The sequence below is a fragment of the Octopus bimaculoides genome, chromosome 19 (genome assembly GCF_001194135.2).
Source record: "Octopus bimaculoides isolate UCB-OBI-ISO-001 chromosome 19, ASM119413v2, whole genome shotgun sequence".
NCBI classification, from domain to species: Eukaryota; Metazoa; Mollusca; class Cephalopoda; order Octopoda; family Octopodidae; genus Octopus; species Octopus bimaculoides.
This window is the reverse complement of record NC_068999.1, coordinates 46,175,165-46,182,094: the sequence shown is the minus strand read 5'-3', so window position 1 is coordinate 46,182,094 and position 6,930 is coordinate 46,175,165.

The window sequence follows — 6,930 nt, the reverse complement described above, 5'->3', positions numbered from 1 at the left end:
TATATATATATATATATATGTATATATATATGGAGAGACACGTACATGTACATTTACTCACTCGACAATATGTATGTCTGCGAATGTGTACAGAAATCGATATTATAGCTTTTGTTACAATACTCTATGACAAAACAATGGTTATACGGACGAACGTTCGTGCGTACGCGCGTACATACGTATGTATGTAGGTATGTATGTATGTGCGTGTATAAATACGTTTATACATAAGGCGTTGTCCGAACATGTATTTACATAGATACACGCACTTACATACGTACATAATACATACATACATGCACCCGTGTATATGTAAGCCTGTGTATGTATGTGTGTGTGTGTGTTTGTGTATGTGCGTGTATGTACATACTTACATACACACACTTACATACACACACACACACACACACACACACACACACATTTATATATAGACGCTCAGAAATATACAGAGATAGTTATATATATGTATGCATCTTTATAGATATATAAATATACACATATATATATATGTATATTTACACACCTATATATATATATATATATATATATATACATACATTCATACATTTATACATACATACACATATATATATATAAATACATATGTATGTATGTATATATATGTACGTACGTACGTACGTAAATATATATGTATATAAGTATGTAGTATGTACGTGTGCATGTATATGTATATGTATGCATGCATGTATGTATGTATGTATGTATGTATGTATCTATATATATATATATATATATATATATATACATACATTCATACATTTATACATACATACACATATATATATATAAATACATATGTATGTATGTATATATATGTACGTACGTACGTACGTAAATATATATGTATATAAGTATGTAGTATGTACGTGTGCATGTATATGTATATGTATGCATGCATGTATGTATGTATGTATGTATGTATGTATCTATATATATATATATATATATATATATAGATAGATAGATAGATAGATAGATAGATAGTCAAATAGATAGATAGATAGAGCTACATAGATAGATAGATATACATACATATACATGCACACATACGTACTACATACTTAGATACATACATACATACATACATACGTACTACATACATACATACATAAAGTTGCATGCCTGATTAAATAATAGCTGATTTTCATAATCTGGCTTTACGGAAGTCCTCCAAATATCCTTTATTACTCAGTATATTTCTGTGCAATCTTTACAGCACGCCATCAGCATCAGCGCAGCAGCATATTGTCGGGCCATGCTAAGTAGTCCATTTAGAAAAGCTCTAATGATGTACACGCATTGGCTGTGTGGTAAGAAGCTCGCTTCCCAACCACATGGTTCCTGGTTCAGTCCCGCAGCGTGGCACTTTAGGCAAGTGTCTTCTACATTAGTTTCGGGCCGACCAAAGCCTTGTGAGTGGATTTGGCAGGCGGAAACTGAAAGAAACCCGTCATATATATATAAGCTTAGTACTTATTCTATCGGTCACTTTTGCCGAACTGCAAAGTTACGGGGAGGTAAACACGCCAACATCGGTTGTTAGGCGATGTTGGGGGACAAACACACACACACACACACATATATATATATATATATACGACGGATTTCTTTCAGTTTCTGGCTATGAAGGTCCACCGGAATAAAATAGTAATAAAAGGAGTTCATAGACTGGTTCAAAACCACTACCTTAGAAGAATTACTTGGCGATTTTCGTGGTGTGCCAACTTCAGTGGTATACACCAGGCTCTCACCATTCTGTTGTGTACATCTTCGTGATCAATTTTAGTTAGTTTTAATAATGTTTGATAGAAAAATGACTGACATGTGTTTGATGGTTGCTCCTAAAATTTATTCTGTGGTTACAGTTTCCGTTGTATAAGAATAAATCGATGATAAATTTAATTCAGAGAGGCGATATTTATACCTGTTTAAACGTGAATGTTCTGTTAGAACAAGCTATACTGCGGTAGATACAATGAGAGAAACACTGACATTAGCATTTGGCGCAAAATGCATTCTTGTTTATATCGCGAGAGGTAAATCCCCGCCACCTCCGGCGCCGAGACCACCAGCTCACGTGATTTCGACCTTGTTTGGTCTTGTCGAGGATGGACGCTCGATCGCTAGAAATAGCAGCGATTCATCTCCCCGCAAGAGGTAGCATGGTAGCTATCACAATATAGTCTTTTTCTTTTCTCTCGTGGTAACTACGGCAATATAGTTTGTTCTTTAAAAACAACCACTTTAAGTGGGGATAAATATCTCTCGATATTGATGCCGCCTCCTAAAGGCAGCGAGCTGGCAGAATCGTTAGCACGCCGGGGGAAATGCTTAGCAGCCTCTCGTCTGTCTTTACGTTCTGAGCTCAAATTCCGCCAAGGTCGACCTTGTCTATCATCCTTTAAAAGGTAGCGAACTGGCAGAACCGTTAGCGCGCCGGGCAAAATGCTTAGCGGTATTTTCGTGGGTCGCTACGCTCTGAGTTCAAATTCCACCAAGGCCGACTTTGTTTTTCATCCTTTCAGGTTCGATGAAGTAAGTACCAGTTGAGCACTGGTATCGATATAATCAACTACCCCACTCCTTCCTCCTCCCAAAATTTCAAGCCTTGTACCTATAGTGGAAAGGATTTTAATACTGCTTCTGTCGCTAAAAATATTTAATTCAGTTTGTAAATAACTATTGTCTCGAATCCTTGGGCTCATGAGGCCGATTACCCTTGTTTCCACGGCGTATTAAGCGATCGAGATCCCATCATTCCGCTCGAACGGGACGCCGGTCCGTCGCTGAGTGACCCCATTTACAGCTGTGTGGACTGGGGCAGTGTGATTCGAAGCGATTTGCTCAAGAACACAGTGCATCATCAGCCCAGGAATCGAAACCACAATCTTGTGATCATAAATGTAACATCCTAACCACTAAGCCTCGTGATTTCACTTCCAATACATGCGACAGAAAGAAATGATGGGAAAGTAACCTTTCCTCTCGCTCTGAGTTCAAATCCCGCCGAGAACAGCTTTGTTTTTGATCCGAAGAAAATAGAAAAATCAGCGCAAGCTGACGGGACTGACGGAATTATTAGTGTTGGACGAGATGATACCTTGTGGTATTTGTTCCGTTTCTTTGCGCTCAGAGTTTCTGGTAGGACGGAGTAGACTTAAATCATCGCTCACATTAACACCATTCTACCCTTTGATGTCTCTTGTAAACGTTTCAGTTTAAGGACATTTTCAATATATCGACATCTTCCTCATTTCTCTTCCTCCCAGCAGCTCCGGGAGCCCTGGGGAAAAAAAATAATCAAGGGCTATTGGAGCTGTCCTTTGTCAGTTCTACTTTCACTTCTGACAGCTAATCCCATGACAGTGCCGCTGTCCTTTCATCCTTGGTTAATCAGAAAGAATATTTCAATTTCCTTCCGCATATATTTTCCAGTTAAATCTTCAAGGAAAAAAAATTCAAGGGAGATAACTCCTGTTTCAAGGGAATGTACTCTGTATAAATTTTTATTAGAGTTATGTGCTCTTGTGTATATTAAGCACAAACGTTAATAAATTTCGGAAATGTTTTTGTCAGGAAAGTAATTTTTATCTGAGACCGTGTTTTGAAACTACGACAATTACAGCGAGGAAGACACGTGTATTAACCTGGAAAACAGGTAAGGGCTGCCAACAGAGAGAATGTACAGTCATGATAAAGGCGCTCGATCTGTCAGATCACGTAGCAGCCGATTCTTGTCTGCTAGCGATATAAATTTGTGTGCTTTTATGCACCATGCCCGTGCCTTCTGTATCCACTTCTCTGGGGAACCAAGTCCCAGATGTTCATTGTTTAACAGACTAGCAGATCCTTACCTTACTCAGAGAACAACTCGGAGTTTTTACATTCTTGTTATTGTCGTCTGACGCATGCAAACATGAGAAACATAGATGTTAAAACAACAACGACGATGATGATGATGATGATGATGATGATGACAATATAAACTTTTTTTAAAATAGTGTAAAAAATAATAAAACTTTATTACATTGTAACTACTTTTGTTGTTTTTAGTAAAAGTTGGTGGGAAGAAAAGTTTCAACCTCAGACATTGTATAATACAACACCCCTATTTATAATACAAAACACTAATTATGATACAAACAGTCCTAAATATGATTCATACCCCTAATTTTAATCTTGGTTTTGGAGTAAAAAGTGCAAAATTACATACAGAGTTTTTTTGGGGGGTTTTATCAAAATGATTGATGCTAGGGTTTTTAAGAAGGACTTTTTTTTGTTTTTTTGTTTTTTCTTTTTCAAACAGAAGGTCAATTCTCCAAACGAGGTGTGGACTGAATCAACTGAACCCCACCACCGGACCCCCACCCGGATGAGTGTCTAACGTTTTATTGGCCATTCTCTGTACAATGAAAGATGAAGCTGGCTCCAACAGGGTTTGAACCCAATGAGGATATACATCAGAAGTAAATGCTAAGGATCTCAGCCACCACGCTACTCCCTCAGTCAACTACACCACACTTATAACACCAGTTATTGAGTTCTTTCTTTAGCTAAAGTACAAAGGGTGTCTTTCGCTTTTGCCTTTGGTTTGCAAGATTCTTGGTGAGAGCACAAGTGTTGAAACAGATTTTGAAATAGATCTTGTGAGGGTCATTGCGCCATTATTAATAAACACACACACTGCTTCAATTTCACTTACAATTCATTATTTATTTATCAATTGATTAACTATTTAACCAGTCAACTAATCGATCACTTGATTAATCATTTGGTCAGTCAAACTGACTAATTAATCAAATGATTAAACAAACAAATCATTAGTTAATTGGTTAAAAATTTAACCAAATGACAAATAAAGAAGTAGTGGCAGTGTGGCAAGTAGCTTGCTTCCCAACCACATGGTTCCAGGTTCAGTCCCACTGCATGGCACCTTGGTCAAGTGTCTTCTACTATAGCCTTGCGCTGAGCAAAGCCTTGTGAGTGGATTTGGTAGATGGAAACTGAAAGAAGGGTGTCATTATATGTGTGTGCGTGTGTAAGTCTGTGTGTGTGTGTGTGTGAGTCTGTGTGTGTGTGTGTGTGTGTGTGTTATTGTGTATGTGTTTGTACCCAATCACCACTTCACAACAGGCGTTGGTTAGTGAATACCGCCAAGACTTAGTGGTTTGGCAAAAGTGATCAATGGAATAAGTAATTTCTTAAAAAGAATCATAAGTCCTGGGGTCGATTTGTTTGATTAAAATTCTTCAAGGCAGTGCTGCAGCATGGCCACAGTCTAATAACTGAAACAAGTAACTGACTAAAAGAATAAAAGAAAGTGAAATATAACCAGTGCATGTGTTTATTATTGATGTAATGACCCTCCCAAAATACGACAAAACAAAGGTTGTACATTTCAGAGGAAAGCTGAAAGAGGATGCTGTGGTTCTCATGCCTTCCTCAAAAGTACTACAAGGATAAATGAAAATACCTTGCTCCACCAAGAATTGAACCTGGGCCTGCAAGCTCAACTTCTCCTAGAGGGTTTTCGTTCTTGTTCTGAATCATTCATTCCTTGCCGGTCCATTATTAAATACAGATTTCCCACAGTGGCGCAAGTCCACATGTTTGAAGGAAGGAGAAGGGACACAGTCCACTGAAACCACCCCCCAATATATAACTGGTACAGTTTCGTCAACAAATGCAAGACAGATGAAGAACGAAGAAACCTGCCTGCCTGCCTGCATGCGGAAGGACGTGAACTGAGAATGTGGAAGGATGGACCTAACTGTTGTTGGCTCTCAGCCTTTGAGCTTTAACAGTTTTGTGCCAGTCCATAGTCATTCACATACATGCAAACGTACATACATACATACATACATACATTCATATATACATACATACATGTATTCATATATACATACATACATACATACATACATACATACATTCATATATACATACATACATGTATTCATATATACATACATTCATACATAGATGCATACATACATACAAACGTTCATACATACATACATACATGTATACATGCATACAAACATTTATACATACATTCATACATACATACATCATGGTACATACATACACATACAAGCATGCATGCATACACACATACATACAAACATTCATACACACATACATACATGCATGCATATATACATACATACATACAGACAGACATACACACATACATACACACATATTTACATACACATACATACACATACAAGCATGCATGCCTACATACATACATACATACATACATACACATACAAGCATGCATGCATACATACAGGGAGGGCCAAAAGTCATGCACAAAAGCTGTTCAATACATTCTGGAATTGTTGAAGACATGCTTCAATTTTTCTAAAATTGAATAAAATTGAATAAAATAACAATGAATATGCAAGTCCTTGAGCATGGTGAACAAAATGAATAACAATAACAATAATAATATAATGTAAATAAAATGGCGACTATTTCGGTGCATGACGTTCAGCCCACCTTGTACAGACATGCACACAAATACGCAGGGTGCGGCAGAAACACCTCCCATATTTTGCATGGTTATTACTCTGGTACTAGCAAAGTTAGACAGCTGGTAGTGGTACAACCGTAAAGCTAATGTTATGCTGTTTTTTCCTCTTTCAATTATCGTTGTAGTTTGAACAGCATATTGTGTGCGTTTGTTGCTGCAACATTTGTCAGTGTATAAAACTCAATGAGCTTTTTGCTGCACATTATCTGTACATGTGTGCACGTGCGTGTGTGTGCATGTAGGGGGAGGGCGGGATCGATGGGTGGGTGTCGGCGTGTATATATATATATATACATATATATATATATATCCATGTGTATGTATTTCTACATATATATATATATATATATATATATATATATATA